This window comes from Mesoplodon mirus (assembly GCF_964341445.2).
Source record: "Mesoplodon mirus genome assembly, chromosome: 10".
Classification (NCBI taxonomy): Eukaryota; Metazoa; Chordata; class Mammalia; order Artiodactyla; family Ziphiidae; genus Mesoplodon; species Mesoplodon mirus.
The window spans coordinates 66,638,767-66,654,141 of record NC_138986.1 but is presented as its reverse complement, the minus strand read 5'-3'; the positions used below and the strand labels follow the sequence as shown (position 1 = coordinate 66,654,141).

The 15,375-nt window shown below is 47.0% G+C and overlaps 1 protein-coding gene across 1 annotated transcript in view; it reads right to left on the bottom strand.

Moving 5' to 3' along the window:
* The window catches only part of BACH2 (BTB domain and CNC homolog 2), a 357,735-nt gene extending 342,583 nt beyond the window's left edge, over positions 1–15,152 (bottom strand). The window contains exon 1 of the mRNA XM_082633604.1: positions 14,852–15,152. The gene's annotated coding sequence lies outside the window, so the exon portion shown is untranslated. The remainder of the gene's footprint in view (positions 1–14,851) is intronic.
* Between the last annotated feature and the right edge of the window lie 223 nt (positions 15,153–15,375).

Genomic DNA, 15,375 nt, shown 5'->3' with positions numbered 1-15,375 from the left:
TTCCTAGGGCTACACTTAGAATCCTTCATATCTCTTCATTAATTATATCTTAAGAAGGTCTAATTTGGGAGTGGTCAAGAAAAGGACAGTATACTGACAATGACTGATATGGAACAATAAAGCTGATGAACCTGACATCTATAAAATCTCGAAGGATATCAACTTGGGAATTTGGACCATTTCAGCAAATCCCACAATATTTCGAGGACATATACAGATCCAACTCCTCCTTTTAAGGCTTTCCTGTCGTCCAGTCTTCGCCAGCTCTCTTCTCTCCCCAACACCTACCACACTTACCTCTACTATTCATCCTGGCCCTTGATCACACCCTGCTGTGCACTGTACTTCAAATGCTTCATGCTTATATATGTCACCTCCAAGATGAAACGTAACTTCCCTACAGACTGGGACTGTATTTCACACACCACATCCTGGGCCTAACAGAGTTCGCTGCAAAGAGCAAGCCCCTCGATAAGTCATTCTTGATTTGTGCAAGAAGAAAGTTTAGGACAAATTAAGAGAACTTCAGAGCCAACACATATAACTCATACATTAGGAAACTGTACAAAATAAAAACATAAATCAGTTCGAAAGATATTTAACAGAAGTTGAGTGAGAAGAAAACATTGATGAAAAATATATCTGAAATGGTAGCACGGGAACAGGTTATAAGGAGCTTTACAGGCTGTGCTGAGGACTTTGGACGTGTTCAGTGGGCAAGAAGCCATAGGTGATTTTTCACGGACAGTCAGTAAGTCCATTCATTCATTCAACAATACGTGTTTAATGAGCAGCCCCTTAGGGCCAGACACTTTTCCAGGCCCTTGGACTTCCACAGTGACGAAAGGAGACAAGGGCCCCTGAGTCCCGGAGCTGATTTCATAATGAGGGAGACAGATGGACAGGCAAGCAATACATACAGGAGGCCAGAGGGTGATAAAAGCTATGGAGAAAAGGAAGGAGAGGAGTGGGCTTGGGGTGCCTGGGAAGGAGGATGGTTCCCCCCACTCCACAGGGTCAGGGAAGGCCTCTTTGATGGGGGCAGGAGACAGCTCAAGGCCACAAGGGAAGACTGTGTGTTCCCTGGGATCTCCTTCCCATTCCCCCAGACCAACCAGGCTGCATGAGCATTTTAACAGCAAGAAGGCAATTCGAAGATCCCTATCCTCTTTCACACCCTAAGTCTGGAGGAGCCTCCTCCTCCCCCTAAGTCTCCCCAGTCACCCCACCCCATCCTGATGCATTTCTGACCCCGTGGGGATTCTCCAACTCCAGGCTGGTGGCACAGCCATCTCAACGTCTTGTCCTCCTTTGCAGATTTCCCTGAGTCCAGGCCTACTTCCTCCCTGGCTCCCGAAGCTGGGGCCTCCCTTGGGTTTTTTCCTGGTTCCTCAGAACCCAGCCTCCTTTCCAGGATGCATTCTTAGACACAGGTGGGAAGCCAGTTCAGGCTCCCCTTCCAATGTTCTTCTCGCCTGAAAGACCCCTCCCAGAAACCAGCTGCGGGCAGGGATGGCAACAGGAGGACCCGAGGCCACTGCAGGGCCTCCGTGAGCAAGAGGCCAGGGTCAGGGAGGGGAACCATGTCGGTGCACATGTGTTCACACGGGTGTTACATATATGTATATAGAGTGCGTGCATATGTGTGCAACGTGCCTGGGTCTGTCCAAGAACGATGTGAGAAAGGGTGTGGGCATGTAGGCAGGAGCAAAAAGAATCTACGAGAGCAAATGAGAAGAGGTGAGTGTTCACACAGAGGAAGAAATGCAAAACTTGCCAAGAGAGAGAAAGAACAAGCGGCCCAGAAAGGAAACTCTACCAGGTAGCAAGACACCAGGGTAAAAAGAGTAACAGGGAAGTATAAGTATTAAAAATCGAAAATGCTGAGAAGATGGCAGGAAACAACAACAAAAAGATCCATCTAAAAGGCAGTGTGAAAGAGGCGAGACCGACACAAAATTTCAACTAATGACGTCCTTATTTTGCACTTCTCTTTATAAAGCATTTATATCCCAGATCAAGGCTGATGTAGCAAGCAAGGCACAACGGCCACTGGCTCTAGTAGCTAGGAGACAAGTGATGGAACATGTCTAAAGATGAAGCGTTAAGAATGAAAATAACTATAAATGTAAATGCAGATGCTGGTCTCATAGTCTGGAAATTCAGTTGCTTTCACTACAGAATGTAAAAAGGAAAGGCTCTTGGGTAAGACCTCTGCAGTACAGAGCTAAGAGAGTGATCTCTGTTGGTCTGACCAAACTGCAGTCAAAACAAACCAAAACAGAACAACACAACAAGAATGCTCCCACACAGAGATGCAAGTAGATAGATAGGCTGCAACATACAAACACACACCTAAATTCCCTGTGATGCTCAAGGGTCTCTGGGCAGCCCTGCAGCCGTGGAAACAGGGCAGCACCCTCCTTCCTGTGATAACTGTTCCTTCTCCACTCGGCTGTTTCCTCTGACTCGCATTTTCTGTGACCCTTCCTCTTGGAATCCTCTGACACTGACTCACATGGCAATAGTCTAGTCAGCAGTCCCACAGCCCACCACAATAGACGCTGTGTAGGAGGCGGGCAGCTTGGCCGACCAGAGCCTGGACCAGTTTTTTCCTTTCTCTGTTCAGGGAAGATTTGCTTTGCAGCCACATTTCCCTCAAAACACAGCCCCGACAGGAGATGCTTACTGCACAGATTTCTAAACGATGAAATGATCTGAGTTTGGCAACTTGGTCATAATGAAACTAAAAACAGTAAGATGAAAAAACAATAGTGTGATCGTCACACCTACAAAAAACAACTTTATACTTGGGTGAAATCAAGAGATCAGGAAAAAAAAAAAGCTCAAACTAATATTTTCCAACCTTTCACTAACAGCTAGGGCTAAAACCACATGTTTTGAAGGTCTTGCACTGTGTTATTATTAGAAGTCACAATTCTATTGATACTGATGAGTCATTTGTATCGGCGGAAACCAAGAACTTCCATCAACATCATGTTACACACAGTCACTGTGGCTTGGCTTTTTCTTTATTACTGGTCAAAGCAGCTTCAGCATGCTTATTGAAGCCAAAAAAAAAAAAGGAGGCAAACTCCACAAGGGAGTGCAAAGCTTTCCTTTCCGCAGCGGATCTCACTTTAATCATCCTTCTCAAGATAGCTTAGGATGCTCTGATCAACTTGTATCTGCAAAAGGAAGTTTATTTATAAACCTCAAAAAAGTAACATTTTCACTTTCCGATGAAAATAAGCAGAACTGAACTCCAAAAACAAACAGCGAAACCATTTCTGAAAACACATGCCAGCTTTAATATGACCCAAGGTCAGGTTTGGGGTTTTGGGTTTTGTTTTTTTTTTTTTAACCTTAATAACATGCAACAGATATAAACAAAATCTGTCATTGCTTAAGGACTTGCACCACACAAAACAAAGTGGGGCTGGCCGCTGAGCACCCCCCTGCCCGCTTCCCTGCTCCGGGCACACGTTCCCTACTCGTGCAGGGAGAAGTGGGTCAGGTCTGGGTTACACCAGGAAAGCCTAAGTTAATGGTTCAGGAAGGTTCCTTCTGGTGCTTCGGAGGAAATAACAGCATAGTCCCTTCCCTTTACTCTCATCCCCCTTCCCCTGGCCCCAAAAGAGTCCCAGAAAAATTAAAAGGAAGTAAAAATCGGTTTTCTTGGGGGCTTCCCAGAAATGCTGTGATGCTTATGCAGTCTTGGCCGAGGCAGAAATATGCCCAGTTTTCTACCTGGGAACCGAGGTCGGCAGTGACCACAGATCTGAAAATAGCCTCCCAGCAGCTAAATGGCTGAGGTGCTCTCCAAGGCAGCGCTGGTGCTGTGGGCAGATCACAGAGGGGCCAGCTGAGGGCTGTAACAGCTGCATGAGTCAGCACTCGCTGCTGGTAGGAAACTGCTGACATGCTGACTGACTCTCGCAGGCAGAAGGTGCACACACCTACCCGGCCAAAACAAAAACAAGGTACATGCAAATCGGCCAACAGGAACCTCTCTTCCCTCGCAGTTCCTATTTTCCAAGGTTAAACCCCAAAATAGACACAATCTATGCCGCCGCTCAAAAAGCAGTAGTCACAACTAATAATAATGAAGACTGGTAATAAACAGCTCACTCTCCGTGTTGTGATGTGTGGAACAGCTGCGTTCAAATCTCACGAGCCAGTTAATTTTAACCGGTTTTAATTTTAACTGGATTTAACTGCTTTTCCTCCCTTCTGAAAAAAATCAAAATAGTTACCCATTCGACCACAAAAACTGGTAACAGACAAGCACAGTTCCTGTTTTTCAGAGGGGACTTACTTTCAAACCCACAATATCGAGATGCTTAACATAAGTAGAAACTTAAAATTTATTGTTTGATGTGGGAGCATAAACCTGAACACCAACTCAGATCCCACAAACGTTCTGGTGTAATCACATCTCAGACTGAGTCCTATACATCTTTCATCTCCCTTCTCTCACTTAATACCAGAGCCAAAAATCTAAGAGGAAAATGGGTTGTCTGGAACTCAGAACACATTTTCCCATAGAAACGCTATGTTCAGAATATTCCATGAAGGCTGTCTCAAATTTAAAATATGAGTGAGAGGTTACATTTATAGTTTAAAAAGAGAAAATAATACTATAACAGTAGTTCTTCCAAAGCCAATTAAAAATTCTTGATTGACTGTTTGAGGAAACGTCTAATTAGAGGAAGATGGCGGACAGTCTTCTAGATGAGATTTTTGGACTCTGTTTAGTTTTACCCTGGTTCTCTAAGCATGATTTAAATGGTTAATTTCACTTTAAGATGCATGACGTTCTCTTACTTTGGTGTAACATATCATTAGAAAAATCTTTACAGTCGTGAGTACTGTTTGTTTTGTATGCTCCAAAAAGCTGACGATCAAGAGTTGGAAGAAAAAAAAAGAAAGGAAGAAGGGCTAACAAAGAGGGGATACCAGGGAGAGGGGAACAGAAAGAACTGGAGTCAGGGAGAGAGGAAGGCACAGAGGCATAACTAAACACAAGGCAGAGGAAAAGTAGGAATTAGGGAGAGGCGCTCCACTAGACAGTGTACTCCGAGAGGAGGGGCGGAACTCGTCACCCAGCTGCTCAGAGATCCGACCTCAAAGGAAGAAAGGTAAGAGTCCAGCAGGACATTTCCACAGACGGGCGCTAGATGGCGCCATCAACTCAACATAGCATGGTTGCTGGAAGCGTCTGCGTCGGGGAGGGGTAGAATGGAGGGCAGTTCAGACTCTTCACAGCTGGGTATCCAGCCTGCAACACTTCTATCTAAAAGAAGCATGGCTTCATTAATCAATCAACTTCTCCAAATGTCCAGATGTCACCACCAACCGTGCTAAACGCACGGGGCATGCTAATTTTGAAATAGACTTAACTCAATTTTATAATAAAACTGTGGGCTGGGGAGGCAGATGAGTGAAATCCATTGCTCTTTTTTTTTCCTTTTAAAATTCAACATTTAAGGATAATAGAGTATTTCGGGTTCACTGCTACTGACTAACTGACAAAAATTCCTAATCATAGACCAAGTGGTTTTCCCCTGAAGCTCCGTTTAAATGTCAAATAACATACCATCTCGTTACCCGGGTTTATGCAATCAGATCCAGTATCTGGCAAGAGAAAGGTGATGCTCGCTGACAAACATATTATCACATTAAAAATTACCTGCCCTTCTATTTTTTTTAACATCTTTATTGGAGTATAATTGCTTTACAATGGTGTGTTAGTTTCTGCTGCATAACAAAGTGCATCAGCTGTATGTATACATATATCCCCGTATCACCTCCCTCTTGCATCTCCCTCCCACCCTCCCTATCCCACCCCTCCAGGTGGTCACAAAGCACCGAGCTGATCTCCCTGTGCTATGCGGCTGCTTCCCACTACCTATCTATTTTACGTTTGGTAGTATATATATGTCCATGCCTCTCTCTCACTTCATCCTAGCTTACCCTTCCCCCTCCCCATGTCCTCAAGTCCATTCTCTATGTCTGTGTCTTTATTCCTGTCCGGCCCCTAGGCTCTTCAAAACCTTTTATTTATTTATTTATTGTTAGATTCCATATATATATGTGTTAGCATACGGTATTTGTTTTTCTCTTTCTGACTTACTTCACTCTGTATGACAGACTCTAGGTCCATCCACCTCACTACAAATAACTCAATTTCGTTTCTGCTTATGGCTGATTAATATTCCATTGTATGTATGTGCCACATCTTCTTTATCCATTCATCTGTCAATGGACACTTAGGTTTGCCCTTCGTATTTTCAATATTACAGTGGTTTATATGCTCTAATCTGCTTGTCTATATTCTCTGTCTCCAGGGTTGGGTTTATAAAGAGCCCTCTCTTCACTCAGAAATTCCCTCCCATCACCAGGGTACCTACCAGTGTATGAAATTCTACTAGTCCCATCTCTAGGGTTTTACTTCTTTGGCTTTTTCTCCTATTAATAAGCTGATGCTTCAGAAAGAACGAATGCACTAGGTAGGCTCAGTTATTTATACCCTAGTAATATGGTTTTCATAAAAATCCTTTTCTGAGATTGGTTTTGAAAGGGAAGGAGGGGACTGGTTAAGGGCATTGGGTGGCCTAACGGCAGCAAAGCACAGAGTGAAGAAGTCATGGCAGAAAGCGGCCACTGGGAGAACTGAGAGTGAGCCTTGCTGGCTTCTTTACAGTTGCAGCAAGGACCGTCACCCTGATGCAGATCTTCCCAAAGAGATATGTGAAAAGTAAGGGTTAATGCTAAGTATGTCTACATTTTCCTCTTGCTGAATGGGTAATAATGTCTTTTATAGTTAATTTCATTTTTTTTCACAGTTTGACTCTTCGGGGCTCATTCATTTGCATAATATGGAAGCTTGAACCTATATAGATGTTCTACAAATCAATGCAAGTAATTCTCATACTAAATCAGCAGCTTTAATTTAAGCTCATCATTGTTTGCATAGAAATCTTTATGCACTCATCTGCTTGATTTTTTTAATCACTTAAAACCTCCAACAGTGACACACTAAGCATCTCCCCATTTAGCCACCTCCAAAATTTGAACTAAATACTGAAAAATAAGCACAGTACATTCATACGCTTGATCATTTCCCAAATTAAGCTTCAAGCGTACGCTTAATGTTCCAGCAGCTCCAAGGATAATGCCGCTTGACTAAAGATGACAACTTGGACGTCCAGCCCAGGACAGAGCTGAGTCAGCATTCTAAACAGTGACCCTGCAAACCTGGGGTAATCAGGGTCACTGTCAAATCAACTGCCTAGCGGAGTCCTTTTTAAAACCATTCAAATCTCCTGTTGAAGGTTGCAACATGCTAATCTGGCAAGATAATCTCTTCCTGAAATTGACTAGAATGAGAGCAAAGGTTACCTGCTTTTATCTGTTACTAGCAGCTAATATTTCTAATTAGGAACTCTAATGGAATTGGCTCTGAATGAAATTCTTCCTCCTCAGGAGAATAATCTACCTGTTATAGGAATGGTTTCCTACACCTTTTCCTTCCTCATCCAAAAAGAAAGAAAGGAAGGAAGGAAGGAAGGAAGGAAGCTATAAACAAATTATTCACATAACAACAGGTTAGGAGCATGAGTTACAGGAAAACCCTGGGACCAGAGTCATGGGATTCATGTTTTGTGTCTAGCTCTTCCTTTGTCTTTACACGTCATCACTTCCATGCTCTGATCCCCAGATGGACACTTAGAAGTGAGGAATGAAATTCTTAGAAAGTGAGTCAGATGAAAGACAACAGATACATTCACTCAGGTTCACTGAGAAATTATTTTTCAATTTTATCTTTCAGATAGATGTCGATAAAATATCCACTATTTCAGAGTGAGATGGCCTATATTTCCACTTCTGAGACCTGGTAGAGAGCAAAAGGGAAAAGGGGACGCAGAAGAGCACAGTGGTCAAGAGAACAAGTTCTAGCATCGGACACCTAGTGTCCAATCCCAGCTGAGCTACTCATTAGCTGGACGACATCTGTGCCTCACCTTCTAATGATCACACCTGCCTCTAGGTGGTTATATGGATTAAATGAGTTAATATCAGTAACACACATAGGAGGTTCCCAACACAGGTTAGCTACCATCAGAGAAAAAGAAAATAGAGGAGTTTTAGCATACACTAAAGGCAATTTGTTTTGAATAGACACTGTCTGCACTCCTAAACTGTGCTAAGAATGGTCTATATAATCATCCTCGGTCTGCAGAGGCTGGAGACCCTCCCACTCTCGGGTAGGCAGGGGCTTCCGATAAGCTGGACTCACATTTTCACTAGAGACCCTCGCCTGAGGCCCACACACATCAGCCAACTGGGAGGGCATGGCTGTGTAGCTTCTCATCATTCAAATATTGTCAAAACAACCCTCAATATGTCCAAAATAAGAATGCTAACTTGCATTTTTTCCAAGTATAGAAGCGAACAGTATTCTTGGCAATTAACAGTTCTGTTTTTATCAGGTTCTAAAGACACAGGTAAATAAATCAATTCTGGACTCTGTATACAGGAACCATTATTTGCCAAAATGACTCCACGGGTTATAGCATGGTTTATGCAATACTCCAAAGGGCCACAGACAGGAGTAAATTAATAGGGTTGGGAGAGCTAGCCTCCAGTTTCAGACAGGCCCTAGTGGTAGCTCACTCCACAATTCCTCGAGGAGGGCAGCTCCAACCTCCCAACCAGGTCACATTCCCCAGTACATCCTCCAGTGCATAAAATACCTTTCCTTCCCAGAACTTGCAAGAAGCTATCTGTGGCTGTCTGATAAATGCCATCCCCCCTACCAGATGGGGTGCTTCATGGGGGCAGGGCCAGGACTGGCTTTGCTCCCCGCTGGCACCATGATCACCCAGCACTGCGCCTGCCACGTAAGAGATACTCAGTATACGTTCGGTTAGTGAATGAATGAGGCACTTGCCTCTAAAGGATGGCGTTTCTGGACACTTGGCCCATTTTATGGCATCCATGAGCTCCTGTTGCTGAGGAGAATACAGGAAAATAAAACCTGCCGATAATCTGTTGGGACTAGGAGACTAAGCAAGCTTCCTGAGCGGCACCTTCACTTTGTTTCCCTACTTAAAAGAACGGGAGTAAACACTGCGGGGCTCTCCCAGCTTTAAACTCCAAAGTGAAAGTCCAAGCTAAGCCTTCTATGGAGTAGACTTGTGAAGAGTCCGGAGGAAACTCCTGAAGCAATCGCAGGGGAGAGACAAAAGGATGGCGCAAGACTAAACTTGACAACGGACTTGGAAACTCAGGAAGTTTTCCTCTGCGACTAACCTGGAGTTTGTCCACATGCCAGCTGTAGGCTCAGAAACAAATGGAGATAAATCACGAGAAGTATGCGAGGACTGGAAAGGGGGAGGATTTAAATGCTTGGGAAAGGAGAGGATGAAAGCTGACACAAGCAGAAGAGGGAACCGGCAACCAGGCAGCCGCTCGCAGGGGCATCAGCGCCAGTGTCCTACGGCCACCAGGAGAGGAACGAAGCGGTCAGGGAAGCAAATGACACATCTCAGAACCAAGGGCCAATTTATTATCAGGCTGAGGAACAAAAGAGACGTTAACCAGGGGAATATGCTGGAGAAGTGGTGATTATGAGGTCACTGGGGAAGACTGAGAGACATTTTGGCTGTAATTCCAATGACTAGAATGAACAAGCACGTGAAATGCTTTCAGATTGGGGAGATTTATTATTTTGGAAAAAAATAGCTCAAGGAAAAACAAAGGCAACATTCCTGCCTGATTTTTGAAGTAGTGTCATTAGTAGGACAAGGTTCAATTTCCATATTCTTTAGAAAAGAAAGGGTCCTTGAAAAGGACATCCTGGTGGTTTTGAGGAGACTTCCAGCTTTAGGGAAGCTGAGTAGCATACTGATGGTAGGAGTAAGTTTCAGTTTTAGGGAAACTGCCATTTGAAATTAACGAAAAGGAAAAAAAAAAAGAAAAGGGAAAAAAAGTAAAAACCTTGAATTGACAAAGAAAGAGCTACTTTTCTATTAAATATCATCCCAGACCAAAAAAGATGAGTAATATTCTGGGCAATCTGAGTTTACAAAATGTTTAATTCACAGCAGGTTTCACTTTGGACTTGAACAATTTATAAATATTTACATAAAATTTAAAAATGGAATAGGAACGGGTTATACGCTGTCATCGACAATACAGGAGTGATTTTCTGTCATTACCAAGGCCTTGGTGCTGCTTTCCCTAACTCGGCTTCAGCTCTGCCAAAAGCTTCTTCTTTTCTTTTCCAGAGTAATGCCAATTTTTGCAAGGAGCCCTGACTTCTGAACTGCCAGTGCCTCTGACAGGGTCCTATGTCACTGGAGCCTCTTCAACACCCCGCCAAGGAAAGGAGGAGACACGGAAGCAGATGCGGTGTTTGCTGTCTGAATCGCAGATTTTGACAGATATGTTGCATATTGCATTGCTCCCTGTTCCTTGCACGTGAGGGTAAGAACTGGGTTCTCGGTATGCTATGACCCCTACCCCACGCCCAGTCATTGACTCAGGGCTGGATTGTGTATATAGGACAGGGAAATAACCTTTAGACAGTCAGGACAACACACACTGCATTCTGATGAAATTCTTTCCAACGAGAGCCTTCCTCTTCCGTAGAATGGGCACAATGCCTGCTTCATAGGGCTGCCTTGAAGAGTTAACAAGATTATGTGCAGAGAAAGCAGTCAGCACTGTTTCTGGCATGTGGTGAACATTCAATAAATCACAGCTATTGTTTTAGTGGGTGTTCGCAAATGTCAAATTCTCATGGAGGAGTCCTTAGGCCTTAAACAGGCATGTTACACCATTTGGTCAATAACAACTACATAGAGGGCAGGTGACCCAAAAGCAATGGATTATTTACCTGCAGAGGATTTATACAGTGCCCTCGATATTAATTATTTGGACTCTCACGCTGTATTCTCTGTTAAAAAGAAAGCTATCGATCCCTGAGTGGGACTCAGTGTTGAGTTCATTTGATTTAGAGTTCTGTTTTTCTTGCATTTTTCAATTTTCCTGACCGCTGTTAACCATTCACTTGGTGGAGACTCACAAACTGTCTCCCTATGCACCAGGCCTTTAGAAAATCGCCAGATACAGAAATATTAAACAATAAGATGTTTTAGCTCACTCAGCAGTGGGAGCCGGGCAGCCTGCAGGCCAGCTCTGGAGCTTACAGTGTTCCCACCCAGCGTTTAGAAAATGTTTGAGTGAATATTTAAAAATTAGGGGATTCCACATTAAAAACCCTGATATCCAGCTTCCCTCGGAAAAATCAGAAGATGTGGCAACACAAAGCCAGTATTCCCACCCATTCCTGCCTGGCAACAGTCGACGACAAGGAACTGAGACACAGTAGTGGTTGCCTGCCACTCCACGTCGTGCCCCCTCCTCACGGAGACCAGCGAGAAATGAAAATGAAGGGCCCCATGTTCAAGGATTATTAAGGCTCTCAAGAAGACAACAGCAGAAGATTAACCACGTGTGAGGTCCTTCTGAGAGGGGGAAGGGGCCCTGTGCAACAGTGCAGGTCACATGTCCACGAAACTGGTCCTGTTCCTCAACCCCTCAGCCAGACAGGGAGGGTATTTATTTAACTGAGTATAAGCCAACATTTACAAGAAGCCAGACAACGTAACCCCTGAAATCTGAGGTATACAAAAAGTAGAGCAGTGGAGCCCAGCCCTGCTGAGCTAGACAGCCACTAGGATCTCTCTCCTCCCTTGTTAAGGCTGGATCCATACCAGAGACACTAGGCATGAGTTAATCCAAGTAAAATTAAACTGCTCCCAACAATACAGATCGGCCTGAGCCCTTTTGTTGGCATCACAGGAGCCTCGATCACAAATTCTGAGGAACAGCTCACAAGCGCTAATGAGTAAGTCCCCATTGGCTGTGCAGACAGTGGGCTCAGAAGTGAAGCGCTGGCCTAGGAGAGATGTGAACGTGAACCTGACCATCTGGCTCTCTGCGACTCACTTTGATCACAAAATGAATTGCAACAAATTGAAGAGCACATGGCTAGAGTTAATTGTCTCATCTGTAATCTGAACCTACTTTTAGGCAGTTATTATTACCCTCCATCAGGTGGAAACGTTTCTGACTACCACTGCAAAGTGCATTTTCCTGATGAACTGTAATGGATCATTAAATTCCATATCAGAACAATACTTTGCATTTATGCAGTGCCTTTCATCCAGGGATGTCAGAGTAGTTTGCAAATAATTAAGCCCCTCACACTGCAGCCAGAGGTGAGTGACTGGAAGGGACTTGCCTGAGGACACTGAGTCAGAGGCATAACTCAAAAGAATGGCTCTCTTCCAGGCACTGATAATACTGAAAAGTGACTTGCGGGGTGTGGGTGTCCCTGACTCCCTCCCTCCCTTTCTGCCTTACCTCTTCTCCTCTATGGAAGATCCTCACATGCAACATACAAAGAACTGACAGGTACCTAACAGGCACGCATATAATTTAGCTATGAGCTCAGACACACACATATATGACGAGAATGTTCTTCCACGTAATCCTGGCATATACAACACGAACTGACATTTCAATCCACCTGCAGAACTGACGGACACCAAAAGAATGAACACATTTATGATGACCAAGTGGCAAACGTAATGTCTTCCAAAATCCAAAATGAAAATATTATTCAGCACAAATAAAGTATGTTCTAACAAAAGTACTTAATTCCATGGTTGTGTTTTCCATTTCTGGGACCCCCATTTGAATGATACTCAAGTTTCAGGAACAGCAAATAGGATGGAAGTGGACAATCAATGCATTTTTTAAGGCAGAACACTAGGAGGGAGAGACATTTCAGCCACTCAAAGTTTTGGGGCGAAATGAGAAACTCCTGAAAACCTGAATTTATAATGGAAATGCTGACAGACCTTTCACGGGAGCAGTTTGAATGCAGCACTTATTTAGCAATCTCTCTTACAGACTAAAGACCAATTCTAACAAGATGTCATTTTGACTCACATTTACTATTACCTGGAAGAAGGAAAAACGCCGTTTACTCGCGAGCTGCGAGCCGCCGGAGCACCAGGGTGGAGGCAGTCTCACATTTTAAGCAAGACGCCGCCGCCTTACCAAAAGAGCCTCTCCACCGAAGGAGAGGCAGCCCTTCCCGCTCAGCTTCTTTCATGTCAGCCGGAGCCTTCGCAGCTCGACATGACTTTCCTACATGTTACATTTAAATGATCTGAGAAAACCGTTATCAGAGTTAACATCTCTAATTTTACTCTAAACAGACAAAAGCAAAATATCTCATTAGGCATCATCTCCGCCAAGGTTCGCACTAGGCAGGAAAGAATTTTTATCTAAAGTAATTACCCTTTTTAGCTAAACACACTCAACAGATTAAATTTACATAAGGAGTCAGAGACTGCAGCACTAGACAGTGAAGGTGAAAACCGAGGAACGCCGCGTCCCGCCGCCCGCCCGACAGCCGGGAGTGTGCAGCTCAGTCGGGGGTGAGGCGCCCTCGTCCCTCTTGTTTCCCAGGTCCCAAGGGTCGCGGCGACGACGGTGACCGGACAGGCAAATTGCGGGCGCTGTTCCTTCTCGGGCCACAGACAAAACCATCGGACAGCGGTTGTGCAGGAACTTCCCCCAAGTTATCAAACTCCCCTACACGCGAGAGGATGCTGGGGATACCCTGCGCGCCCACGACCCCCGAAGCCAGGGGTGCGCGACCCCTTTCACACGCGTACACCCGGCCCTGCAGGCTTCCTCTCACGGTCCGAGTTCCTGCAAATCCTCGGCCAAACCGAGGTCGCCGAGATGCTCACTCGAGTCCCCTCTCGCAGCTGGCGTAGCCCAGGAGCGCCGCCCGCCTCCCTCTCCATCGGCGCTCGGCTCCTGAGCACCCACCCAGTGAGAGGAGGAAAAGTGCGAGACCCCACAGGGCGCCTCGGCGTGGGGTAGGTGGAGAGGTGTCCCCTGGATAAACTCCTCTCCTAGGTGGAGCTTCTGGGGCTTGCAGACTGAAGTGTGGGCAGGGAGAAGAGGGTGTGTGTTGCACTTTGATTTTATGCAGAATCTTGGGGGAGGAAGGTGCAAGATTTCCCTCTCTGAAGGCACGAGCCCCTCGGCTTGAGCTCCCTGGGACGCATTTCAATAACCCGGTCATTGGTAGTAGTGATTCCACCCAGCGCGCAGCCCAAGGTCTGCGCCGCGAGCCAGCAGCCTGCCTCTACCCGGGACCCTAAACTTGGGCTTTGATACCCCGCCAGTCGCTGTGGTCCCAGCTACCCGGCGGCGACTGACAGCCGAGCGCAAAGCTTCGCGGAGCAGCCCCGGGCGCGGACGCCGCGGGCAGGGAGGAGGCCGCCCGGCCTGGCACCGCGGTCGCGCCCTGGGGGCCGGGGCGCCCGGGCCTCGCGGGGCCGGGAGCGAGCCGTGGGTCTGACAGCTGCTTCGGCTCGCGCGGACGCGCGCCTCCCTCCAGCCCGCCCTCCCCACGCCTGACTTATTACCCTCTGCTCCTCCTCCCCCTGCTGTTCCAAAACACCCGTCGACGCGAGCAAAATACAATGCCGCCTCGCCCGCCGTAAACAGCCAGGCGAGAGAGCGCACAGTCGTCGCAGCGCGTCCGCCGTCTCGGCTTCCACCCCCTTACCGTTCCTAGAAAATGCCATAAAAGCGGGCAGGGCGCTCAGCGGGCGGCTGCGCGCCCGGCGGCCGCGGCTCCCTTCCCGCGCCGCTTCCCCACGCTTCCCCTCCTGCCCCGCGCGCCCGCTCCCCCCGCCAACTTGCCCCGCCCGCCGCCAGGGCCCGGGACCCGCGGCCGGGGACTCACCTCGCCAGAGAACTTTGCGTCCTTTTCCGCCTCCTCTTCCCCGCGTCCTCCCGGTCCGCAGCCTGGGAGGGGGGTCACCGAAAGCTCTCGGAGAGGACGCGCATCACATGGCAGCACGTTCCCAGCCCCCCGAGTGTGCCGGGAAGGGGGAGGGGAAGGGTCGAGGGGAGGCCGGGGAGAAAGCGAGAGCCCGGCGGCAGCGGGAGTGGGCAGGCGGGGTGGCTAGGGCGGCGGCGGGCGCTCGCGTTAGCGCTGCTGCGACCGCTGCCCGGGCGTGCACGGTCGCTGCTGCCGCTGCTGCTGCTGCTGCCGCTGCTGAGGCGGCGGCTGCTCGGCGCTGTTTGCTCCGGGCCGCTCGGCTCCCGCTCTCCCCGGAACGCCCACACTCTCAATCGCTACATTGTTGACATTCGGCGCTGACGTCACCCGCTCCCCATTCACAATAACTTTACGGGAGCCGGGCAGCGCACCTCCCCGGCCGCTGGGGCGCCGTACGCCCGGCGACTAGCGTAAGCCGCTCCGCG